The sequence below is a fragment of the Balearica regulorum genome, chromosome 16 (genome assembly GCF_011004875.1).
Source record: "Balearica regulorum gibbericeps isolate bBalReg1 chromosome 16, bBalReg1.pri, whole genome shotgun sequence".
In the NCBI taxonomy this organism is placed as follows: Eukaryota; Metazoa; Chordata; class Aves; order Gruiformes; family Gruidae; genus Balearica; species Balearica regulorum.
This window is the reverse complement of record NC_046199.1, coordinates 11,360,306-11,387,537: the sequence shown is the minus strand read 5'-3', so window position 1 is coordinate 11,387,537 and position 27,232 is coordinate 11,360,306. Positions and strand designations below refer to the sequence as shown.

Genomic DNA, 27,232 nt, shown 5'->3' with positions numbered 1-27,232 from the left:
TGAAAAACATTTGTGTTCGGAGGTGAGGTGGTTAGTGTCTTCAGAGAAATATCTTCCGAAACAAAGAGCATTATATTACACACACAAACTGCAGAAACAACGTCCTGGTTTTGAGTATATGTGCATACAGAGATACTGAAAATCTCCCAGCCAGCCAGTGAAACAGCCGTATTTCATCGTTATGATAGCATCCGACGGCTGTATTTCACAACTTCTGAAAAGTCGAAGAAAAACCCAACCCTTACATCTTGCTGAGCAAAAAAAGCTCTCAACATGTGAATGAACTCAAGTCAGCTGGTGCGTAATTGGCTAAGTTATCTCTAATGTCACCGTTTCATCCGCCAACAGCGAGATGCTGATAAGCCCCGGAGGTGGCTGAGCTCAGCGGGAGGATGCGGGGAAGCAGCCTGGGCTGTCCTGGCAGCCCTCACTCCACGGGAAAAGCAACCCCTTCTCCTGCCTCAGTTTCCCAGTTAAAAAAGGGAGAGCATCAACCACTGTCTCCCACGTCAGGATTTTGAGAGGGGAGGGTGTTAGTAGTGTGCTATCAATGGACACTGCTTCTGTTTGTCATTAGTTTTGAAAAAAATTTTATTTTCTTTCTCTTGCCAGAAACATCAAACGAAAGGAAAAAGCTTCAGGGGAAAAAAAAAAAGCACCGTTTGAATCATAACACATGAGTCATATGTCACACAGACATGTTGTATCCATGTACAGTGGAAAAGGCTGTAGCTGGTCTCTGGGAGAAGTTAGGAGATGCGTGTTTTTAAGTACCATTACGTTGCAAAATGGTGATGCAATGCTCTCGTGGTGGGAGAGCCACAGGCAGCTGCTTCTCTCCATTGGGGACAGGATTTTCTAAAGTAATGTGAAATTTTGCAATGGGCTCAGCTGATGGAGAGGTGGGACCTTGCACAAAAAAAAAAAAAAGGTGCTTTTTATTAAAAAAAATTATCTTAAATTATCAAAAGGAAGAAAATTAGCTTCAGGAAGGTGAAATTGAAATAAACACTCTTCTTTTGGGCCAAACTGTATACCAGGTGTTACAGTTGTGTGATGTGAAAACCAGATCTCATGCTGACTTAGGGGACTTTGCAGGCAGCTTCAAAGCCCGGAGTTCATCTTCCCCAGTCATTAATAAAAAACAAAGCCAGGAAAAGATTTGCTTTTATAAAATACAAAATAACTCATCTCTTCACTAGGTATTTGGGGTATATGTTTGTTGGTAGGGATGTGCCAATTTGTCGAGGACTTAATTTTTGGCAAGAATTTATCTGTCTTGAGACAACTGCCATGGGCAAAAGCTAATTCTACCCAGTGATGGAATTTCGGGTCAAAGCAAGAAAAAGAAACAAAAAAGAGAAAAGGCACATCCGCAGCAACCTTATCAGCTAGGAACAGGACAGAGCCCCATTCAAGCTTCTATGCCAATAAAAAATTAATTATTCATAGACGTTCTTATGGAGAACAGAGAAAGACCAACCACTGGGTGACCAAGAGCCTCCTCACCACCAGCGAGGTGGGAAGGTGGCTGGGCCAGCAGGTTGCTGGGAGATGCCCAGCTGGGGATGCCCTCCTGCCCAGGAGCTCCCTCCAGCTGGGGGTGTTTGGGGGTGCTAGGAGGGTGAATGGGGTGCACGGTTCAGTCAGTTTGGTGTCATGCCAGGAAAGCGCAGCATCTTCTGCAGGATGCGAAAACCTGATTGACCTGACTCTTATCACAGGGTACTGCCCAGGCTTTTGGTTCAAGATCTGATTTTGGCCCAAAGAAACCCAGAAATCAATACCAAAAAATGCTCCAATTGGGTCAATAATCTGCGTTTTTAAGTTTTTTATTATTGGAAATATTTATATTACAGTAGCTTGGTATTTTAGAAGGCTATAAATGCATTTTTATATAATCAGCATTTTTAAAAGTCTATAAACATCCACTATGTTTGCCTAATGTACTATAAAAGCTTCCAAAGGAGCTGTTATTATCCAACTTGTCACCTCACACATGCTCTGAGGAGGAATTTTTTTTTCTTGTCTGCTGTTAATAAAATGAAGCAAACCATTAACAGCTTTGGAGCTGCAAGGAGAAGTAAAGGGGCTTGTAATCTTGGACTCCAAAGGAAACGTCTGCAGCTTTGCTCCTCGCCTCTTTGAGATTCCCAACACGCAACAACAATTTCAAACAGACAAAATCAGTTTAGGTTACATAAATTCAAAAGCCCAAGCCTGCTTCTTTTAAAGTAACATCTTGCATTTTGTTTGGAGTGTTGCAATCTCTCACATAGCATTTTGAACTGGTTCAGTTTTGCAGTCTGCTGCGCATCTTCCTCTGGTTTCTTTGGTTAAAGGAGCTTTAATGCAGAATTATTAGGTGCACACGTACATACATTGTTATTACATACGCACATGCATATATATGTATGTGTATATATGTATGGGTGTATGCAAATACATATATATATATAAAAATATATAAGGTTTAGCAGTCTGTGGTGGTTGCACATTCAGGACCAATCTCTCCTGGCACTCTCTGCATGCCAAACTCCCAGCGTTATCACCACATGGAGCAAGCTCCAGACCAAGTCCTGATAAAAACATAACATGCATTTTGGAGAGGAACGCAGATATTTTAGTCTCTGCAAGCTCAAGGGTGAGTGTGGTGTAAATCAATTAGTGAAGGGAAGAAATCTGTGTGCCAAAATCAGGTTTGGGTTTTAAACAATCTCTTAAATCACATCTCAGAGATTTGCTTTTGGTTCATCTCCGTTTATAGTTTGCTACTGTTCCCAACATATCTCGGTGTCGGGATGGATTCTCAACCCTGGGGAACCTGTCAGGGATGTGATAACAACTCACTCAATCCAAAGAAGGGCACGATTGCGCCTGTGATAGCGAGCGGCTCTTAACAGCTCCCCTGCCGCCGGTGCAGGGTCCTGCCGGGGCATGGGGAGCTGCTCCCTCCAGGGACTGTGATTTCGGATGGGGCTGAAAATAGCATAAGAACCTGTCGCTTTCAGCACTCGGGTTCTCAAAAACCCCAAGATGCTCCCAAGAGCGTAACAGGCAATGAACTCCCCCTGTGCTGGCTGGGATGGTGTTTTGGGTAAAGGCTTTCCTGGATGAATTTGGGGTGGCCCTGGGGTGAGCCTGGGTGGAGAAGGGCTTCCATGGCTTCAGTTATTGAGAGGGCATGGGCTGGGAAAGCATTGAAAGTCCTGGCTGATGCCCGAGGGGGAGCAGCTTGGACATCCCTGCGGTGATGGAAAAGAGAAGGAGAAAAAACCATGCATGCGGTTTATGCCACTGCAGGAAATTCCTGGCTGTTCTGCAGGAAAATGAGCTGAAGGTGCAAAGGGGACAGTGGTGGTTACAAGGACCATGTTGGGGCAGAGGAGTGGGGAGGGGGGGAGAAGCACTACTACAGGCTCTCTCCCTACCGCCATTTCCGTGGGGGGTGGCAGGTTTGGTCCCTGGGGTCAGACTGAGGGCTGCTCTATGTTGTGGCCACTGCAGAGATGGCTCTGGCACCTCAGGGACACCAGACTTCATGGTTTTGCTGTCACACACCCCATCCCGGGCTATCCAAATGGTGACAGTGTGGAACAGCCTGTCCTCAGGACAGGGGGGCAGAGGGAAAGTTCCCAGTGCAGGTTCAGCAGACCTGTTGGCTGAGACAGAGAAAGAGCCAAAGCAGCCCAGGATAGAGAGCAGACGTGTCAGCCGTAGCGGCTATTTCTGGCATCGTCCTCGGAGCTGGGGCGCTCAGACATCAGGGCATGGGGAAGCACCGCTGGGACCTCCTGGGAGCCCTTCCCACCTCGTGGCACTGTGGGGTCATTCCCACAGGCATTTCCTGTCCTTAGATGACTTGCTATCAGCTCCCAACAAGTATGACAACCTTAGACGAGTGTTGCCTGATGGTCTCACATGGATGTCCTAAGGGGAGGTATCCATCGGGATCGGCGCTGCCGGGTCTCTGCACAGCAGTGCACTGACCCCATGGGTGAGTGTCTCCGTCACACATTTTTCCACGTTCATGGATGGCTGATGGGAGCAGAGGGTGTTGGGCACCTCTTTGGGGTTCATGCAAAGTTCCCACCCTGGCTCCACATCCAGCCGCCACCACCAAAGCATGCGTTGGCAGATACCGGTCCCTCCAGCCCTGACCCCCCAAAGCCTACCCATGGTGGTGGTCTGTCAGCAGCATGAGGTGCCCTTGGGATATGAGGAGGTGTCATGGTTCTTCTGGCTGAGCATCAATGAGATGGCACGGTGTGGACACCTGGTGTGGACAGGGCGGGGGGGGGCTGTTGGATTCAGAAGATGCTCCAGGGTGGAGGTCTGCTGCAAACAAGCAGGACAGGTTGGCTGAATGCGGCCAATGCCACATCTATCAAAATTTATCCACTCTCCCAAGGTGACCTCCCCAGGGCTCTGGTGTTCTGGATATCTTTACTTAGAAACCAGGTCTAACACAAGTTTCTAGAGTGGTTCACCTCTTCTCTGGGTGCAAGCAAAGGGCAGTGCCTGTGCTGTTGAAATTGCCCCTCCTTGGGGTACCACCAGACAAAGCTTTGGAGTTTGGAAAGCTCCCATGACCTCAAGTCCCAGGACACACTGCTGTGTTGGTGACCCAGATTGACCTGCCATAGCAGGAGGAGTTTCCCTGGCTGGCAGTGGGGCTTCCCAGTGCTCCCCATGTAGGGCAGAAGGTCCGACACCCTCCCAGCCTTCAGCACCTTTGGAGACACAGGAGAACAGATGTGGCTGAACAATGGCATGCCCAGGACCTCGTGGTGAGGGACTTGGCCCCAGCATGAGGTCTTTGAATCCTGGTTCTTCCCTATGGAAAGCTGAAAATCAGGGTCCCTTGAGCTTTTTCCCCATCTTCTCGCCTGGATACCTTTCTACCATGGAAGAAGAAATGCAAATGAAAGAAAGAAAAAGAGAGGAAAAGAATAAATGCAGGAGGAAGCCAAAGGTCTTCCGGCACGGACAAGGTCTCCGTTCCGCATCTCCCAACACCGGCGCTTACCAAACATAGCCAGGGCCCCGCGAAACCTCGGGCCGGCGGAGAGTAGTAAGATGAGCTCCCTCTTTATTTGGCCTAGCTAAAAATAGCAGAGGGGAAAAAAAAGGCAGAGTCAGGACCCTGCAGGACCAGTAGTCAATGGGCTGCGAGGAGCGATTGAACTCCAAATACTGCTCAGCAGCCTCCAGCTGACAGGCTATTTTTTGCCGTGGTTGACTAAATATGGTCAGGGAGGGAAGAGCACGAGAAGGGGCCACTCGCCCGGGAGTGCGTGTTTCGGATGCTTCCCTGGGTATATAAGCACTGGAAAGGTGGACTCGCTTTCTGACCAGCGCTTCCCCCTCCCCTCCGCCAGCCCCCCTCTCCCCCCGCCGGGGTGTGCGTGTGTGCATCCCTCCTGGCAGCCTGACCCCCAGCCCGGGCTGACCCCCGGAGTTGGGGGGGGGGGGGGGGGGCGAGGAGGATATGCGGGGGGGGGTGGGGGGGTGGGGGGACGCGGGCACTTCTGCAGGCGCAGCCCTTTCGCATCAAGGTGTGCTGCAATCCGGGCGGGCAAGGTTGCTTCTCCTTAACTCCTGCCTCGCCGGCCGCCGGCAGCGCTCCCCGGAGCCCCGCTCCCCGGAGCCCCGCTCCCCCGAGCCCCGCTCCCCCGAGCCCCGCTCCCCCCCGCTCAGGCTCCGCCGCTCAGCCCCCGCTGTACCGCGCTGCCTCCCGCCTTCCTCCCCCCCACCCACCAAGCCGCGATGCAGCAGCGGGGATGGAGTTGTAGTGGTGCTGGGTGGAGGGGGTGAGGTAAGGGTGGATGGGGAGGGGAGGGTTTGCCTGATGATTTTTTTTTTTAATTTTTTTTTTTTTTTTCTCCAAGTGAGGACTAATACCATTCCTGGGCCTGCTCTCTTTTTCCCTTCCTGCATTAGAGATTGGCTATAAGGAGAAGGCTGACGGCTGCAGCATGAAGCGCATTATTACCTTGTGATTCCATGACCCTCCTCTATGCATCCCTAACTCTCGAAAGCTGATTCAGCTTTCAGCTAGTGCTCTGGTGAGTCCTCTGCTGCAACAGAAGCTCCTAACTGGTATGTCTTTTTTTTTTTTTTTTTTTTTTTACTTTCCCTCTTCTGCTCCCTGCCTTGCCTTTAACCGCTACCAGCTCAGCTTGTTTTTAAACACTTTTTCTGGCCAATGCAGGACTGAGTGCACATCCAACTTACCCAGTGACTTAAATGTGAGCTTTTGCATCCGGCAAATGTATGTGTGTGTGTGTGTTTGTCGCGTGTGTGTGTCCGTGCGGGGATGCGCTGGGTGTGTGTTTAATCCGTGGATGGGTTAGGAGACCTTCCCCCCCCACCACCTTTTTTTTTTTGTTCTGCTGTGGCATACTCCGCATTTAAAAAAAAAACCACCCTAACAAACTGCAGAGCAAGCAGTGCACTAGAATAATCTGAACTGAAATGTTAGAACTTTGACATGCAACCGTTCTGCAAGGTTAAACCGGCCTTTAAATGCCTAATTCAGACACAGGCTGGCTAATGACACCTGGGGGGATTGGGGCTTTATTTATTTATTTGCAACAAACTAGTGCTATGAGCTAATACCAGCCAGAGCAAAAGGGTGAAATGTGGTTAAACTTAGCCTAACTTGCAATGATCTCAATGCTGCGGTGATTAACTGTTAAAATGCCGAGAAATGAGCGTTAATTACAGACGCATGGTTTGTGGACAATCAGAAAGGGAATATGAGGAGGAGAAGTTAGGTTTTCCCTGCAAGGGTTTGGAATTCAGGTTACACTTCGTACATCAATTGACTGTTATTGCTCCTGCAGCTCAGAGTTGACTATGGTCATTATATTTTATATGATAGTGGTGATACCTAGTCACATAAATATCTAGAAATCAGTTTTGTGAGATGGATACTGTGGTACATACACACATGCACACAAATTAAGGTATGTTTTATAGCATGCGTATGTATATTTTACACATCTTTATACTTAGGTATATAAATGCTATATATAAGCAGGTGTAACATATCATCCAAATACAACACATCTCCGGGCTGTGTTTAGAGTATGGATACATGTATATGTCTGTGCCGGAGAGAGCGTACACTCAGCAATCGTGTGTAATTGTATAGGCAGAAATCTGTGATTTGTGCTGTCAGTTTAATTGCTGGGTTTCTCTCGAGCGGACGGTTGTGTCTGTGTCTCCCAAGGACTGAGCCCTGCGCCCAGCCCAGCCCCGCTGCCGTGGGCTACGCTGGGGCGAGCACATACCTCGGCCTCGGCCCCACTTGCCTCTCCCTTCTCCAGCGCCCAGCCCTAAATATGGGCTGTCTCCAAAGTCCCCAAAGTTTTGTGCTGTACGGCTCCAGCTCGACTTTGCCACCTGGACCTGAGCAGCACCTCGAGCCCGGCACAGAGCAGGGATATAATATACAGCACCTTGCTTTCCATCCCTCCCACCACCCTCCTTCCCCCTCCACCTCCAGGCAACACCTCAGGCTCTTCCCTTCCCTTCTCTTTGCCCCTTGGCCTCTGCACTCTCCAGGTCTCCATCCATTTTTCTTCCCAGAACTGCCACAATTTTATTGCGCATGTTTTTCTGCTAAGAGCAAGCCCAGGAGCTCAGCGAGCCTAGGTGGGTCGAGGATGTTGGATGGCGCTCGCCCACCACCACTTACTCTCGGTGGTAGCTGCAGGATGGGAACCACAGGGTGCCTCTGGCGTCACCATCGAAAGCACCGTCAGGCCAGTTATCAGCTCCTCCACCAAAAGGCACAACCCTGGAAAGCATGAGCTTCCACACAGAGCCTCAAAACAAATTTAAATCTCCAGGATGAACTTTGCTGCTGCAGTTGTGTCATTGCCTTCAGTTTTAGTAAGGATGTAAAAGGTCATTTTTTTAGCTCTTACATAGTGCTCTCTTTAGTGGCCAGCAGCTGCTGTCCCGCTCATCTGCAGAAGTTTGGGACCATTCAGGACAGCCTATGCCAAATGCATTTGAAGAAAGCAAATTGGTATGAGTTGCAGATGTTTAATGGTCCAAGAAGTCCAGTAGCTGTCCTACTGTTGTCAGTCTGAAGGAAATTCAATACCACGAAGTGCCTTGGAGTGCAAAACCCCCCACTAGCACTTTGATTTTTGTTGGGTTTTTTTTTTCTTTTTTGAATCTTAAGCACTCAGACTTTCCCTCACACTCTTCAGCTCTCCCTTTGCTTTAATTTCGCTGCAGTCATGCATTACAATGGTGCCACAGCTCCATCTCTCTTCCCCTTAATCCAAACTAAAAGTGGAAATTTGCCTTGAAATGAGACAAATAATGATGATGGTTAAAAAGGCCAACAAACTCAGGGAATGAGGAGGGGAGCTGCACAGAGCCAGGACCGAGGCATGTGCCGGTGTTGCGTGAGTGGTGTAAAGCCATTTTTGGGGCTGGGGCCGAGCACAGCGGATTTAACCCCCAGCTCCGTGCGGCCTTTGCTTTTCAGTGGTGCTAGAAGTCGATGTGGAGCAGGGAAATATTTACTCCCTGGCTGGCAGTGATATTTTAAAAAGCAGTGGAAAACCATCGATGCAATTACGTATTCCAAAGTGCTTAGTTTGCCACTTGCTAAGTTTACTTAAACCCTCTTTAAAGGGTTCATTAGAAGACTGTGAGAAACGGTAAAATTCATTAACATGAAGGGAGCCATTCTGCATTTGCCTGTAAATTGGTATCGATCGGCAGCAGCGTGGCGAGGGGCAGCAGGCGCAGGTGAGCGCGCCCCGCTCGCCGTGCTGAGCGTGCAGGCAGCGAGCAGCCAGCGCCCGGCGTGACCTCCGTCGTCGCTCCCTGCCTAAATCCTGCCTATAATAGTCTCCTATTCAGCCCGAGCGGCGTTTGCAGCCCTGCCACTCGGCCCACATTGTTCGGGGAGATTTAAAGCTCAGCGCGGCTGCGAGGAGGCGAGGGAGAGGGGGAGAGCCAGCGGCTGCACGCAGGGCTGAGCCCCACGGGTGCACAAGAGCGTGGCGGCGTGCACGGGCGTGCATCCCACGGGGGCTGTGGGAATAACTCAAAAAGACTTTGGCCCGAGCTCCCGGCACTTGGCTTTGGCTGCCTTTTATGTTGCGTATCTGCAGATGTCTCCCCAAAACCCCTTAGCTGGCGTGGAGCTCAACTGGATGCCTTCTTAGAAGCAATTTTTAATTTTTTTATTTTTTTTTTAAATACCCTGAACTCCCCAAAAGGCATGTGCTATCTTTTGGGGTTTGCTTATCTGCGAGGTAGTGTCTCACTCACAATGACCAGCAGAGGAAAAATCATTGGATTCACTAGGTAAGATGCTTTCTTCTTCCTATGCTTTAGTCTCTACTTACTGATGAAAGCAATTGCTTGTCTGGAGCTGATGAGTTTTCTTACTCTGGCAAATGGAGCAGTCCTTCCCAGTGTCGGTTTGTAAATCAGTAGCTGGCCATTTGATTTTTGGCTTTCTGAAAACAAATTGGCTTTTTGTTTCCAAATTGCAGGATGGAGACAATTGGGAAATAATATATATTTAACTTTCCCCCCCCATGGCTTTGTCTAAAATTATATCTATATGCATATAAAGCAAATCCCTTCCACTAAACCAGATTTTGTTCTTTTTAATTGCTGAAAGTTTACAATTTCGAATGAAACACCTACTTTTTAGGTGAAGTGGGAGGTTGGCTTTTACTCTGTGCGGTTTACGTGACAAAGAGCCCCTGCCAGGGCAGCCACCGGACCGCTGCCGCTTTGTGTCCGGTGAATTATCCAGTTCCTCTTCCCAGGGACCAAAATCCATCACCTGCCGAGGGCAAAGCCCGGGATTACCAGCGAGGAGCAGGAGCTGGGGGGTGTGTGTGTCTCTGCACATGGGCTGGGCAGGAGGAAAGTCTGCTGGTTTAAACTGAGCCGTAACTCACTCTCGGGATGTAAATTGTAAATCAGCGTTATTTTTCCTCCTGTGACCATATAAATGCGCATATTGAAACTACCTGCTTGAGAGACATACTTCTTTATATGCCCATATGAACCTGGCAAGCTATGGAATGTAAAGAAGTATGTATTTCAGGTGGGAACCCTTCTCAGAGGAGCAATGTGTGACCCCGGGCAAAGCAGGGGAGAAAGACAGACAGATTATTTTAATTTTTAATTTTTTTTTTTAACTGCCTGACCTGGCAGACCGACTGGGGAGTCAATTGATGATCTTGTTCCAGCGCGTGTATTGTTCTGTCACTTTGCCTGTGTCAGCAGGTGGAAATGCTCATCAGGACATTAAATATTCAATATGCTGACTGCGGCATGGGCTTTGAAAGGCGATGCCAGAGGAAAGCTGGCTGTCCACTCCGGGTTTTAACAGGGATGCAGGCCAATCGCTCCTTTTTCCTGCTTCCCTGTCAACCCGTTTTTTTCCCCAAAAATAAGGCTAGATAGCAAACAGAGCTGGGTGATCTTTACATCTAGGAAAAACAAAAGGAGATGGAGTGAGGGGAGAGGAGAGAGAAAAACAATACAACAGTTGTGACTCAGGCGTGCAGTGTTTTAGCTTTAAATTAATGTGCAAACTCCGCTTACTGAATCTTTCCCACGTTAAAACTTTTTGTGCTTAGAACTGGAGAGAAGGAGATCTTCCTTGTCGGTGTGACGAGCCACCGAGATCACAGCTAAAGCCAGAAGAGTGCTCTGAATATAGGGGTCTTATTTTCCCAAAGGAAAATAAGAAAATTAGCTCCTTTAATTCTGGAAGCCTTCACTGGCTTTCGCATTTCCTTTTTAACCTTTCCCAGTGTAAAATAGTTGGCTATTTTTCCAGGATCCTACAATAATGAGGCAAGATAAAAGAAACTGGGTTTAAATACAAGTTTAATGTTCTGCGTAGGTGGGAGTCCCATCCGAGGGTGTAAAGCTTTCACCCCCAAACATCCTCACGCTTCTCTGATGCCTGTAATGATGGGCAAAGCCGAACTCCTCGGAAAGCCGCTCCCCAGCTCCCCAAACTCATGTTCCCATCTTCGCGGGGCAGCTGAGAACACGTTTTGCTTTTGAGTGATTTCCCAGCAATCGCAACGCTCCTCTTCACGTGGCTACCAGGCTCCTAAGGCATCGTTTGGTCGGTGCGATGCCTCAGCATCCCGCGCTGAGATTAATCAGGTCTTACCCATGGCAGTATCCTCCCCTGGGCACCGGGAGCGGGTGAGACTTGGAGTTTGGATTTTGTGAAGTCTTTATCCGTCTCTATTCACGGCGAGCACCGTCATCACTTGTTACACGTACGCCGAAGGGGATTTAACTGTAAGCAAGTGCTCATGAATAGCTGGTTAGAAAAGGCAGGCTGGGCTATCGGGGAGATTTCCTATGTGTAGGATTTGGTGGTGTTCATTAAGAGGTTTTTTTTATTGTTTAAAGTAAATAGCGTGGCTGATGGAGGCGTGGGAAGCGCTGAGCCCCTTCGTAGCAGAGGAGGAGCCTTTCCTTTGCCAGGTAGCTTTGGGAAGGCTGGGTTTGCGCTGGAGGATGGCTGATCTGCACATCGTCCCTTTTGCATATTGGGATGCTCTGGTTATGCCAGGCCTTGGAAAGTTGGGCCTTTCCTGGCTGGCCACGGCGGGGTCTCTTGGAGCAGGGATGGAGGGATGCAGCGTCCCCTGCACACAGCCCTGCCAGCACCCACCCTGCGTGGGGATGGTCCCCAGCCCCCGGGGCCTCACGCTGCTGGGGTCCAGCCCCATTTTGGGGTCAGATTTATAAAATGTTGTTAGATGCTGGGAAATGAGCTGAGCCCAAGCGGGAAAGCTCTGCTGCCCAAGCGGGGTTGTGGTTTTGCTCCCTTGTAAATCACCGTTGTTAGCCTGAGTTTCTGGATGAAAAATTAGGACAATTGGCACCATTCTGGATATAAGACAAAATTCCCTCCTTTCCCACCTCTTTTCCCTTTCCTTCTCCTTCCTTCTTTCCTTGTCTTTTTCTTGCTTACTTGCCTTTTTTCTTTTTCTCTTTTTTCTTTTTCTTTTTTCTTTTTTCTTTTTTCTTTTTTCTTTTTTCTTTTTTCTTTTTTTTTTTTTTTTTTTTCTTTTTTCTTTTTTCTTTTTTTTCTTTCTTTCTTTCCTCAGCACGGGTTTTACTAAAACTCCTGTGCCACTGTGCTTTGCTCTCATGAAGGTGCTTGTGGTCTGATTTACAGTAGATACCTGCATTCCTAATGCAATTTTTATCTCCTTCCCCCCCTCTCTGAATTAATACGCTTGTTAATCACATGGAATTGCTAACTTTAGGAAGTCACTAAGTGCTCAGATTTATTTTTTATGTAAATATTTTCAAAGCTATAATTCTGAGCGCTGTCTCGCAGCATGGGAGCGAAGGTGGCAGGGGAGGCTTTGCCATGGCACATGTCCTGAGGCACCGGGGCTTGGATGATGTTAGATCCAAAATGGGGAGTTTATGTGTGGCCCCCCCAGAGCCACGGCAGCCCCTTGCTGTTGGCGTCGATGGGAGCAGATGATGGCCGCAGGCCTTCAGCAACCAGTTTGCGCCGTTCTTTTGCTTCCTGGCAGCTCCTCTTCCCATTTTTACCTATTTGGATTAAAACTGTGGCTGTTACGTTGCACTAAGTCCACCTTAATTTGGTAGCTAAAATTAAGCCAGTCCTCTTTTGCTCTTTATAAACTGGTGAGGATCTGCCAGCTCTGAGCGCGGTCGCGGACATGCTGTGAGGAGCATCGGTGCTGGACCCGCTGCCGTGCAGCAGCGCCGGGATGCTCAGGTGCGCCCATCCATCCCGCAAACCAAGGACTGTGCAGTGCCAGGCGCAGAAACAGGAGCTTTGAGAATTGTAAAAGCCATAAATCCAGTGGACCAAATTAGTTAAATTTTTCTATTCTATGCCTCACAAAATCCAGCCGTTCTCGAGATGAATTCTCCATATGTAAGCGGAACTACCACCAGGTATAAGATGGATATTTTGCACATGCACACGAGAGCCCAGTGACGAATTTGTGCCGTGCGGTTTTCCCTGGCGGGTTTGGGGTTTTTTTTAGTTTTGTGCATTTGTTAGGTTGATGATCTATTATTACTGTTGTTACTATTACTTAATATTGGAAGACAGGTGGTCCCATAAATTCCAGTACCCTCTTTTGAAAAAAAAAAATAAAAGGGGGGGGGCATGTTTGCAATTCAAGTTTAATAGTGCATTCATCAAGAGCAATAAAGCATTTTATTGCACAAATATTTCAAGGGATGTGCTGGCCCTGGTAAAAGCATTAGTAAAGGGGTGCATCAGCAATCTCATTTAAAACTGTCGACCCAACGTGAAAAATGTTGCGTTGAAGAATAAACTGCTATTAAGCATGATTAGATTGACCTGCAGGACAGATATTTTAGCTGCAGCAGCACAAGTCGATCAAAGTGAGCATCGCTTAGATTGCAAATTTTTTTTTTTTAATGCCCTAAATTAAAAATGAAAGAGCCTCAGAATATTTAGGACCAGAGAGTGACTTTGGGGGTGAGATTTGTGCATTCAATTCGAAGTGGTTTGGAAAGGTGGAGAAAGGGGGAAAATGTATTAATTGCTGCCCCTTTAGCATACATTGAAAGTATGTTACTCAGATCAACCAATCAAAAAAGAAATTGTGCTGACTCAGCATTCGGGCTAGTCTGCACGTCCGATTGCAGAAGAGATCAGCACTGCACTGCAGTATCTTTCCCTGCCTTTGACACCAGCCTAGCTGGGCAGGGCTTCCCTTGTGTTTCCCAGGACTGGTTTAGGCCAAGAACAAGAGAAGGCCCTGAAGAGAGGAAGGGAGAGTCAAGGTTGCATGAGCCTCGAGCTGCTAACGATCATTTTAGTCAGTAAGCAAGAGCTTCCATGCTAGGTTTGCCCTGCCAGATGCAAGCGGCATGAATTGCTTGGGAATATATCTATTTTTAAAGACTTTCACCACATCTTGCACTTAGCAGTGACTGTGGGCGAGGGGGTGGTGTGTTCCTCGCAAGAGAAATATCCTCGCTCCTCAGCTCTGATCCCTCCCCTGAAAGCCCAGGGCTGATTTAAGTATGTGAAGACAGTAGCTTTAACATTTCCCGCTTGACGCTAAAGTTGCTCTTGACCTTGGCCAATCGGGCAGCAATGCTGTGAGATGCTTTCCCACTGGGATGCGGGGAGCCCAGCACTCCAAGGATGAGAGCTGAGGGCACGGGCTCCACTGCCGGCTCACTGGATTTGCAGACGAGTTGTGTAGCTCCTCTGCCTCAGTTTCCCCCAGAGGCAGAGTAGGTGCCCTCCATGGAGTTGTTGTTGAAGCTGTTGCTTGCACCACTGGGCTAAAGCTGGAGGAGGCCAAGCCAGGCTGATACAACTACCCAAGGACAAGCTGGTTCTGGGTTTGTGAGGACTTCCCTGCTTTGGTGTTGGCTTGCACAGTGATGCCCAGCACGTGTTTTGGGGAGACAGCACAACCTGGCTGTACTGTGCCCCCCTCTGCCTTCATGCCAAAATGCAAAGACCTATCTGGACTCCCCAACATCTCTGAGTGAATACGGGGTGCGAGGTACCATGACGGAACCTCCAAACGGGACCCCGCAGGGCCTTGGCTGCCTGGGGGGTATCCCAGCAGGAGTGAGCCAGGTGATGGGGTCCACAAGATGCTCCAGCACCACGGGGCTGCTCGCTGCCTCACGGATGCTGGTTGCCAGTCTGGGCGCAATACTGCACGGTGCCGCATTGCCGGCTGGCTCTGCCGGCACCAGGGAGGTTGTGCAAAGCCAGCGCGACACTTGGGCTTGCCCGGCCGTGAGAGAATTGGTGGGTACCTGCATGGGCAGGTGGAGCAGCATCCCCGTGGGCTGCCTCCTCCTGACCACTGCTGTGCCCTGTGATGCTCTGAAGGAATTTTTGCTGGCACTGTTTAACCAGGATCAGCACGCATCCCTGGTTTAGTTTGTATTTTTGCAAAGCAGTCTATATGGAGGAGCAGAGGCCGATGGTGGATATCCGTGTGTGCAAGTGGAATGCTTTCGGACACAGATATGTCTTGAATAAAGCAGAATTTAATAGCCAAAGGTTTAAGCAGTTGGAGCGGGTGCTGGTGGTGCTCAGGAGGCAAGCTACACGCTGGGGCTCAGGGGAAGCAGGGCAACTGACATCTCGAACAGATGCAGGGTTTTCCTTTTTTTTTTTCCTTTTTTTTTTTTTTTTTCCCTTCATGAGGCACAGGGCCGTGCCTGTAAACGCCTCGCCATGCCCAGATATGGCCTGCACTGGGACCTGTGCCGCTATCTAAAAAAGCCCTGGGCAGACTGATGAGTGCGGGGAGACCGGGGAACAACTGCTATAAATAGTGCTCATTCTCAGCTGCCCTTCTGGTGGGACCGGATTAGGTGGCATCTGGGCAGCCAAGAGGCGCAGGACTCGTGACCACTGACCGCAGAAGTCACCCAGCAGCTGTAAGGATGGGAGTCATCCCTGCAAAGCCCTTACATAGGCAAGTCAACCCTGGCATTTGGGGAGTCGGATAAAGCTACGGGAGCAGGAATCCAGTGACCTAAGAGCAATCAAGAATAAAGTTCACTGCGACAGCTGGGGCAGTTCTTCCAATATGGGAAGTGACCCGGTGTCGGAGGCAGGGCTTGGCCTTTGGCTGTTGAAGCTGTTCGGTGCGAGCGAAGGAAGGCGTTGGGAGGGAGCCGGCAGCACGGGAAGCAAAGTGTTGCAAGGAGTTGAAGAGACTGGTGTTCCCTTCTGGGATGCCATGGGTTAATTTGCTGGCAGTGAGATTATTCGAAGCTCTGATTTAATATTTGTGTTTACTTTGGATAAACAAATTACCAAAAAACCCCAAGTCTTAATAATTTAAGGTACCAACTTGATTAAGGTTAGTGGAGAATAATGAATCTCATGCAGCGATTTCACTCTTAACCTTGCAGAAGGTGGGCGGTGCGTGTAGCTTATGTCCCTGTGGATGCAATATAACTGGTCCCTATACGCGAGCGGTACGTGTAGCTGTAGACTGCAGGCGTGTGATCCAGCTCCCGCAACAGCAGTGGAAAAGGACTGTATTTTGTTTGAATTAAGCTCAGCCTTGAGTATTTGAAGGGAAAAGAACGGGGAACAGGGATGGCTTGGCTGAGCGGGGGATATGGCTGTGCAGGTGATAGCCGGAGCGGATGTCTTGAAATAAGTGCAAAGGGAGATTGGGGATAAAATGCAGGGAATGATGCTGCAGCTTGTCCCTGAGCGGGTCTGCTGCGGGACGGGGACCGGGATGTGCGGGCAGGGCGAGAGAGGTATTTGTGTACAGGCTTTGTCCCTTCCTCACGTCACGGGTGTCACAGCTCTGATGCACACAGTGCTGCACCACCTTGCTTTCCTTAAATTAAGCCAGCTTTGTCCTAAAGCCTTGTCTTTGAGACAATAAGATGCACCCGCACCCGCTAAAATCTATTGTGCCATTTTTGCAAAGACCAGCAAAAGTCGCCCGTGTGCCGTCCCCTCCCTGTCCTCCCCGCTCATTTGGCCTGTTTGAAGCTGAATTTATTCCTGGGAAGGTCCCCATCAATTTGCCTTGTGCTTTTGTTGACAAGTTTATTAAAAACCTGGGCAACTACATATTAAACTTTTATCAGTGTGGAGGAAGAATACGTCCTTTGAGCAGCCACAAAAGTTATGGATTGGGTCTTAACGTTTCTTGTTCCACCGTTTGGCTGAGTCAGCGTAACAAATAAAAGCTGCCACTTCATTTTTTTTTCCCTTTCTTGAGAGACAGTTCCCTTAACAGTGTAAGTAACAGTGTCCGACAATGCAAAAAGGTTTCAGGTCTGAGTAAACATGAGTTTGGGATTTTTTTTGTGTGTAGCTATAAGTCTTTAATAATTTGAATTATTAACTTAAAGCCGGAATAAAATACGAACCCTGGAGAAAGTTATTGCTTTTTAGCTCTCAGCTAATAGTTTTGGTAAAATAACTGATACTTTATAGTGTTTATATGAAAAAATACCCGCCAAATAATAATATTTGTTGTACCACAAGTGATGTGCTTCCATCCACTGTGAGGGTATGAAGGGGTTGGAGCACTGGCCCTCGGTGATGCTTGGTTGGGGATGTACCTTTTGTGCTGCTGCGATATGGGATCTTTGCTCTTTTTCTTTAGTCATAAGATGAAACAAAGAGGAGGCCAATATATTGCACCAAAGATGTTAAAAATAAAGCGTTAGAATCACATAACCTAGTTCCCGTTTTGCCGTGCAGCTGAGTTTTTAGGAGTTGAAAGAAGCCTGAAAAATAATCAGTGAGAAGGAGTTTGAACTGATATAACAACAGACAGACAGGGAAAAATGTGAGTATCCATGGGACTGAGCCACAATTCTTAAACTCCGTCGGATAAATAAATAAATAACTGTCCCCAAGCAGCATCCTTCTCTGCCTGTCACCATGTCCAAGGATTTTTTAGTTCTTAAACAGGTTTGCTGGCATAATTTGTCAAGTCCAACAGGGAGGTTTCCGTGTGACAGAGGATCATTTTTCACCAGGCACAGTGGTGCACCAAAGCAGCCCTGCAGGCTCTGAGCAACTCCATAATTAGATAACAGTTAACATACGTGTATTAGATGGATCATCATTCATGCTACAGGATAGAGCAGAGCCCGCCACTGCTGATACCGCGCCGTGCCGAAAGCAGGCAGGGAGCGTTCTGGACAAATACGTCTTCCTCCAGGAGTTTATCTGCATCACCATTTGCTCCAATTATAACTAATTGGACACATATTGCATTTTCATAGCATCTAATTTTCTATTGATTTTAACGGGACTGCTGGTGTTTTGTACTATTAAGTGGTATCTTGTATCAGTTGCTGCTTAAAAATGCTGAGTACACTCCCCTGTATGGAATTATGCAGTCAGCAGATGTTTTAAAACCTATTTAATTGTTTGGTCCATAAAATGCACAAACTGTATTAGGGAACAGCTTTGTTCTCTTTTGAGTGTGTGAGTTGAAAAAAAAAAAAAAAAAAAAATCCAACCCCACAACTATTTCCACCACCGGTTTCAGGAGCTGCAGGTCCCAGAGACCTGCTCAGAGCCTTGTGTTTCAAGCAAACCACTTCGGAGGGTCCGTCTCGATCCCGCACGGAGCCAGAGCATTGGCAGCTCCCTCCAGGTTTCGATGCTCTTCATTCATTGCCAGAACAGATCAGGTCTGTGCTTGAAATAGGACCTTTATTTTTACGACAGGCCTAGGACCAACATTTGGATTAAGACAGAGATTCTCAAATTGAGAGCCAAGATTTTGGTAAGGTCACTTTTGACTTTCTGTGTAACTAAGGAATAAGGTGATAATTGTAGGGTTTGGGGCTTTATTCTCTGTCATAGATATTGCCGTGTACCTTGGCAATACGTCCAAATAGACCTGGACTATCAAATTAGCCATTGCGTTTCAGCAAACACTCAGTGAAGCGGGATGGAAGCAATAGTCCTCTGTTCAGCATCATTTAAAGAAGAAAAGATTTAAAGGAGAGAATTCGGGGAGGAACGGAGAGGTGGCCTAGCAAAAAGCGTTTCCAGAAATGCGTGGTGGATCATTGGATCGTGGATATTGGATAATGGTATTAATGGCAGAGAAGGCAGATAAAAGGTGATGGAAATGATGTTATGGGGCAGCTGAGTTACCCTGTGGCGCTGGTGAGTTTGCTGTCAACTCGCTGCCTTCGCTGGCCATTAGCAAGAACCGCGTTGTGTCTGTGGGAGACAGGTGAGTTCATGGGGGTGTATAAATTAAATAGACACTTTATTAAGTTCAGGTAATAGTTTTGGTTTGAAAGACTGAGTGGCTACTGCAATGTCAGCAGCTACTTTAGTGCATAAAGGAACAGAGTGCTTTTTAATTAAGTCAAAATCCGAGCGGAAGACTCCAGAGCCTTGTCTGGAGTCTACTTTTTGGGTCAAATATCTATAATTTTAGAAATGTTAATAAAACACAGTCCACTTTCTCCCTATAATAATATAAATTCATTTAATATTTTATGTCTGTAAGGAAAAGGATAAAAGCGGCAAGGTTGTATTTTCTGGTTTACAAATGGCACATTGTGCAGAATACAGCAACTGTGGCATTGATTTAAGCATCCTCGCAAAGACACTGTGCAATAAAGTTGAATCACCTGCAGTACAAGTATGGCTGTCTGGTGGAAAAAATAGCAAAGTGAGAGAGTAGACATATTCCTGTATTATCAAAAGCCACTTCATTTTGGGGAAATTTCCTCCAATTTAGTAACGTTTGGATGGAAATCAAATAACACATTAGCTTGAGGAAAGGGGAAAAAAAGCCTTCCAAAGCTAATTACGAAGGGAATGTGCACTTCATTAAGATAAAGCTGTAGGAAATCAATGTTCTGTATTGTTGTTTTTTCCTTTTGATTGGATTTTAGGATGATAAATTGTTAATGCATTTGATCTAAAAATGATTTGTTTATTCAGATGAAGAGCAACAGTACTTTGTCTCATTTGGCCTTTTAGCTTATAATGATAATGGCTTTGAGGGATGCTCATTTCTCAGAAGGGTATCGGACTGGAATAGGCAGGAGATTTCTGGACTCAGAAGGATGGGCCCTATGCACGGGTTCGTTGTAGGCTAATTCTATTGCATGTTGAATCTTCTGCTTCATTAGGAATATCGACAAATGCTGATAAATTCCTTGGCTTTTCTGTACTGTCTATAACATGTCTTTATTAGAATATTGGGCTAAAGTGGAAAGGTCTTCAATAGATCACACCCTCTTATGTTGCCTATTACTGATCCTACTTGCCATGGCAGTGGTTTGGAAATGCGGGACTTTTGCCCGTTTTCATGCCTGTAATCGTTAACAGCGGAGCTGACACCCGGGCCAAAAGTGAAACAGAGGCACTACGCAACGGTCAGCAGAAAAAGAAAAGCAATGCACAGGTTTATTTTGTTATTTTGGCTTTGATTTGCCTCTAACAAGTCTTGCTTGCCCAGCACGCCCTCGGCTCTCCAACACTATCCTGCAGCATGGGCGGACTTTGCGCAGCTCGGGGATGTGCCAGTGCGATGGACAGGCAGGACTTGGAGCAGGGTCCTGCGAAGGGTGGCACCAGCACCTGATCCTGGCCCTGGGGGACAGAGCAGCCAGAAAGGACCTTTCCAATGTGAGACCCAATGTCACGAGGAAACAACTGGACCCGGATTCACACTGGACAGCAAACCTGAATTTGGTGCTGTCGGGTGGTGGAGGTTTTGAACCTGGGACATGGTGCTCTCGCAGACAGTGCTTGCAACATCAGCACAGACAGGAAGGGAAAGCAAAACCCTGCCTGGCTGTTAGGTCTAGGCAAAGCTCTGCTGCCAGATCCTGCCTGCTGAACCTGGCAGCACTGGGCAGGCAGCGGTGAACCCCGGACCCCCACATTTCACAGGGGTGGGGGCCCACAGGCATTCAGCAGATGAGCACCGCCTCACAGGAGGGATCAGGAGCTTCAACACATCTCAGACCTTACAACACGTCTGAGTGAAGCCTCTGTAATTCATCTTGCTCAGATGGCTCGTACAGCCTCAGAGCCCAGCCTGGCAGTACCCGGGCTGGTGGAGAGCTGTGCTCTCCCTGCCGGGAGGCTACAAGCCCGGGTGTGTTGCAGCCCTCTCCAGCCGATAACGTGGGCCGCTCTTTCTCAGCTGCTGGGAAAGCCTCACCACCAGAGAGACATCATTAGTTTTGATTAATGGCATCCAGAAGAGAAAAACTAATTTTCTAAAAAGGAAAACCTCACCCATAACTCACTGCAGAGAATTTAAACAAAATGTTACAGAGCATCCACACTGACTCACATTGATTTCAGATGTGTTCCCAGGCACTCCCCAAAGCAAAGCCGAGCGGAGTGAGGATAGCACTTGTCACTGGCAGAAGATGCTCAGAGTAACCCCCCCTGACACTCTCCCACAGCACCACTTTCAAATGACTCTCTCCAAATCAACGGGACCAGGACAGAACAAGCGTACCTGGGGAGCAGAGCGTGTTTTAAGTGCACGGTGGTGATACTAACCCAAACTCCCTGTCCCCGTCAGGGCTCAGCTTGCAGGCTCAGGGCAGCGTTGGTCACCAACGGCACTTCCACCTCCCCACAGTCACGGGTAAATAATTGCTTTATTTTGCCTCCTGTAACTCACCAAAGGATGAATTTAATACTTCCAGGTCTTCACTGTCTAAGTTTCCACTTAGTTCCTTGGCTTGATTGTCTCTTGAAAAGGTACCTAGAGATAACTCGATTAAATTAATTGTAGAGCTCTTTTTAAAAAGCTATTCTCTCTCTCTCTTTCTCTCTCTCTCTGTCTCTCTCTCCATTTATTTATAGGCAGCTTAGAGTAACGGGTTTGGGCAGTTAAGTGATCTGCAGTACTTACTGTTACAATGCAAAGTCTGTATTTCTTGGGGAGCTAAAATGCTGGCCCACTTGCAATATTTCTGCGTGCAGTGGTTATAAGCGCAGGTGCTTTTTCCTAGTATCATCTTGCAGCGTGGTGGGCTGCGAGGAAGAGGGGGGAAAAGTCACCTTTGCCTTATGACGCATATAAATTCTTTAAATAGGTTATGCACATGGCAATGTGCAATATCTACGCATGGCTCTAGGTTAAGAAGGAAAGGCCTGACTTTATTGGCTCCCACTGCAGAAATGATCGGAGCTGCTGTGATTTTTAAATTTGATTTACCAAGTTATTTTTAGCAGTGGGGTGTTCATGCTGCAGGGCTCTCCAGGAGAAATCAACTCCCCAGCGCTGCAACACGAGCCATTGCGCGAGTGGCTTGGGCAGCGGCGACGTGGCGGGGCTGCTTGGCAGGGGCTTGCTGTCGCCGTTCGGGGGGGGGCAAATTCCCTGGTTATGGCATTGCAAGAAAGAAAAGCTGTTTTTTTCCATTTTCCCCTTCTTTCTTTTCCTTTCCACCCCTTTCCTGTTGGTTTCTGGTCATGGCAAATACAACCATTACTTGTCTCAAGCAGATCTTAAAACTGCTGAAACCACTGATTTTAATGCCAGATGAGAAAACACGGGGAGCTGCAGGGTAGGGAGGTAGAGTCTGCTAACCTCTAAAAAAAGATTTCAGGTATTTCAGCCTCTTCCCTCCCATTTGCCAAGGAGAGCCCCAAGGGGAGAAGAGCTCTGCAGCCCTGAGTTACTTGGCTGCGGGCTGGGCTGGCCATAGCAAGGGACATCTCTCTGCTTTACCTGCCGCTGCGTGTTAGGCAGCACTTCAGACACCGAAACACAGGGCACGGAGGAGGACAGCAGACCATAAAACACTGAAAGGAAGAAGGCAGGAGGTGACAATTAAAGTATCTGGATTAAAACAATAACCTTTATTTATGTCACGTTGTAATAGCAACGTGGCTTTCAAAACAGACGGAGCCAAATAGCAGGTTTAAAAATGCTCCAGGCTGGTGGTTACCACTGCAGACTATTCCACTGCTATTAAACCTGCCTCTTTAATTCAGACCCGCTCTTCAGCCGTAGCTGCTAAGAAGCTTAAATAAATCCCGACTGCCTGAAAGTGAAGCCATTTGAACCAGTGCAACATCAGGCAGCAAGTTCAGAAGAGGTCCGGGCAGCTGGGAAAGAAAAGACCCCGAGGAATTCCCCTCTTTGCTGGCCACAGCCCATGAGGCCAAATGCTTTGCTAAAGCTGGTAAAATGGAACCAAATCAACTGTTCAATGGATTTGGTCCCCTTCAACCAGCTGTAGCTGTGCATTGATCTCTCAGACGCACCTTGGAGGATAAAACACTTGAACCGGACCAAGGCAACTCAGGTAGCAGAAGACAAATGGCTACATGAACGCTGCTGATAAGGAAATTATGATGACTGGCATCTGCAGATCTATCACTTGGGCTTTAAACTGGTGGGCTGAGCCTGAGTCATTATGTGGTTGCCAGTCAATTCTGCCTAACGGAGACCACTCAAGATTGATAATCTCTATCGTCCTCCTATATTGATCTCAGCTGTAATTCAGGGTGGTGTATTTCAACTGCAAATGCTGTGCATTTTCATATGTCTTTGCTCATACCCACCCGGGAGCCTCATGCCTCACCTGCTGCAATGAAGAATAAATGTTTTGATCTGAAGTTCCCTCCTTGTGTTTTGTACCATGCGCCGAGCTGCTCATTTAATAGTCTCTAGTAAAGAAAGGGGGAGTTACAGGGCTACTAGAGCAGGCAATGAATTAGGAATACCAACTGCTTCCTAATTGCCCCAAATTGCAAATATCCACAGCCTGTACTGGTCAACAATGTTTTTTTCCTTTCTGAGATAAAAGCTCTGTTACTAAAAAACGGTCCCCAGTTTGACTTTGTTGACCTAAAGGACTTGTAAAGTGTCTGCCCTGGTCTGGTCGTTATAAGCACTAATGTTATGCTAATGGACTTAAAGAAAATCACTCAGTTTCCCATGTAATAATGATTGGTGGGAAAGTAAGCTGGGCTACATCTTTTCCTAACCATCGTAAATCTATAGGACTATCACAAGCCATGTCACAAGCCATGAATATTGCTGGTATAATGAGCCATTTGGATGCAAAAGTCTGATGTGAGATTATTCAGTCTTTACTTTTTAATGACACCTGGCCCAAGTTAACCCTTGGCATGAGAAAGTGCAGAGATTTGTCTCTTTTCACACACCAGAAATGTGCTTCACTTGATTCCACGTCTCTGGTCCTTTAGGTACCATTTAAATGTTCTTACTAGGGCCAAGAGTATTCATGTGCTTTAAGATAAGGAGCTATTTGCTGGATATGAGGCTTAACATGCATCTAATATTTATGTCACTGGGTATTTAAAAGGCAAAGACATCAGGAGCAATGTTACTGCAGGAGGACCTTTCCTCAGCTAAAAGGAATACGGTGCTTACCCACTTCTGCTAGCTCATTTTTCTGCGCTTTAACAGTGCTCAAACATCCATGCTGAAATCCTACCGAAGTCTACACAGTTGTTTTTTTTTTCCCACATACTTCAATTAGATCAGGCATGTACCCGGTATTTCTGCCCGAGAACAAGTTTAGATTGAAGAGCACACACAGAGCTGAAAGCTCAGATCTCCAGCTCTCTCTTTCGGGATGCAGTGATCAGTTCTCATGCTGAAAAGGTTGCTAAGATGTCAAAACTTCACTAAGACTGACTACTGCCTCTATAGCTGCCATGCAGTGAGACCATCTTCCGTGGTGAAACCTCCTTGTGCTAGAGCCCGGGTCTGTCCAACAGTGATGACAGACACATGCCCAGGTTGCTGCCAGGAAGATGAAGCTACTAAGTTGTTCTGTTACTTTCTTCCCTTTCTGCCGTTTGTTGGTGTTGAAGTGTAAATACGCCAGCAAGGAGAAAGCAAGGAGAAGCAGTTGTAGCAGAACTGATCAGAAATATTTCCTGCTTTTTTTTTTTTTAAAATGTAAAAGTGGAAAGCAAGAGATGAACTCTTGGAGAAGGATGTTTTCCTTCACGTCACCAGCTGATTTCTTGGAAACATGTAAAAGAAATTACTGATTTTTTAATTTATTTAGTTTTCACAAATGCAACATCTTTCCAAACACCCAACAATGCATCCAAAAGGACTTTGACCTGGCCTAATAGAAGAGATGCTGCAATGTGTGTTTGCTGAAATTGGTGCCTGCAGAGGAAAGCGAGTAACTCCAACAGATCTCAGCATTAGCATGGAGCCAGTTTGCAGCCATGGGTAGTAAGGATGCTTGTGGCTTTCCAGCTGCAGCCACACAGCACAGCTCTGCCCCCGGCAAAATAGCCAAGTAGCCACCAGCTCTGCAAGCCGCCAGCACATGTCTCAGCACACTCTTTCGCTGCCAGTTATTTGCTTTGCAATTAGCAGTGTCGGTTTCTGAGCACTACCCAATCCCACCTCCTAATTTCCATCTCAGAAGCATCAAGCAAAGACATCCACTGAGACAGGAATGACTGTGTGAGTAGCAGTCACTGAGCAAACATCACCTTAACGCTGTCACTGTCAGTCCCAAGATTCATAAACAAGGAAGGATGGGGAGGAAAGCACAAGGGAAGGGGAATCCTCAGCACAAGTCCCTAATTGCTGGCAGTCTGGGCTGTGAATGATATTGGGACTCTAGAGGAAAAGGTTGAGTAGAAACAGATGCTTCCAGCAGACTGTGGCCTGGGCTTCCAAAATACCACGCTCCTCCCTCCCTCTCCCACAATCTGGGTTATTCTTTCTAATTCCCCAGGGCTGCATCCAATGTAAACAACACCATTATTAAAATTCTTCCCTGGTAATGATAATTAAGTTACTAAAAAATGTCGAATAGGGAAGCTGGAGGCATCACGATTTGAACAAAACCATGGAATGTAAATGAAAACGTTTTCCTCTTAAAGAAGTGTGGTCTGTATTTAGGTACCTCCAAAGCCACCTAAGCCTCAAATACCAGGAAAGCTTCCAGTTCTCTTGAAGCTAGAGAAGATATTAATACATGGGGGCTACAAAAGTTGGGCCACATATTTAGATGCTTAAATGTGGTTCCCACCTTCAGGCACCCATGCTTGAAGATTTTTGCCAGTATTTTTATTGCCTAATTATGTCTTTATGGAATGAGAAATTCAATTCACTTACCAAGGAATTTCTATAACAATATATCCTATTATGGTTTAAACGAGGAAATACAAGGCTCAAGCAGAAGGCAGCTGGTAGACTTCAAGGGAACTCTCTGGGGACTGCTGATATATAGGGACAAACCTGAGACGTCAGCCAAAAAATTACAAATATCTCTCCCAACAGTTTGTGTGTCAGCCCTGCTCACTCCCCAGTCCCTCCTGATGCACCAGCAGGGTTTTGGAGCCAATGGAGCCAGCTCACAGCTGCCCATTGCAGCGGAGCTGCCCAGGTCATGAACCTGCCCATGGTCTGAAAATTGGATCCGCTTCAGTCGGTTTCCCATAAAGCACAGCTCTGAGTGGAAGTTTTACAACTGACTTTGAAAACCCCAGGATCAGGTCGTGGCTAAGTCATTATAAACCTTTAGCCAACCATTCTTAACTACATCAAATCTAATTGTCCTCCATATCCACTAAGAGACTGCTGTGATGGCCCACCAGACACTGCTGGTTTCCTGGAAACCCTATTAGCATCTCAAACAAGGCAATCCTGAGGACTCAGTCCTGCAAACCTTTTGTGCAAATATTAAATAACAGTGAATAATTAGCAGGAATAATCCTTTTTTGCTTAACCCTCTTCTGTAAAAGAGACCTTTGTCAGCAAATGCAAACGTTATTTTGAGGAGCAATTCATAATCTAGATCTGCTAAACACATCAGCTTAAATACACTAATACTCTAATATCCACCGTATTTATCCAGGACTTAAGACAGATAAAACCAGACACATTATCTGTCGCAAACACCCAAGAGCATTCATCAGTCAAGAGTAGGAGAGAAGGTGGCAAAAGAGGTGGTAAAGAAGGGACCCATTTTTACCTTTGGTACATCTGCAAGCACATCTCTGGGTGGAGCAATCAGAACAGCTGGATTCTCTCCACGGAGTGTTATGAGGTGCGTCCTTTTCCTTCATCTGTTTTTTTCTGAGAGGAGAGAAAAGAAGGGACAAGCAAACCAACAGGCAGATAATTCTGTGCTGACAGTTTGTCAAGCGAAGGAAGCACAGTTTTAGTCAAGAGATCTGCGTTACTGTGGGGCTTGAGCAGAAGTCTTTTCTTTTCCTTCCAGATGGCATTGACATATAGCCTGAAGGGGCTATCAGGATACAAAGCTAAAGATGGTTAAAGACATTAAAAACTGTACAATGATGTGAGCACCGTCTACACTACGACCATCATCTAGGAGGAAGATTCATCCTGACGTATCGGGCAGAAGACAGACTTTCTACTGGTGTTATGTATAGCTATTGAGCCAACGGTATTTTTGAGATAGACAAAAAATATATATAATCCTGCTACTAACCGTGCCTTTTCTAGTGGGTCTTTATTGACTCTTGAAAAACTATGACCAATAAATGTAATGATCTGCTTTCCCCTTTCTTTCTGGGTGAATGATAGCTCCTGCAGTGTGTTTATCACTGAGCACAATGACTGGCTTCAGCTGTTCAAGTCTGACTCCTCTTCCCAGCAAGCTATTGAACGCAACATTGCAGGGCCACCAGCGTTTCCCAGGTCCTGCCAGGGCTTCTGTTAATAATAAATATTGCACTCAG

General features: G+C 47.1%; 1 long non-coding RNA gene across 1 annotated transcript; it reads left to right on the top strand.

The window, feature by feature from the left end:
* Window positions 1-5,376: 5,376 nt before the first annotated feature.
* Window positions 5,377-26,981, top strand: LOC142604125 (uncharacterized). Its single transcript, XR_012838034.1, has 3 exons — window positions 5,377-5,818; window positions 5,944-6,102; window positions 26,749-26,981. It is a non-coding gene; the product is annotated as an uncharacterized LOC142604125 (long non-coding RNA).
* Window positions 26,982-27,232: the final 251 nt, after the last annotated feature.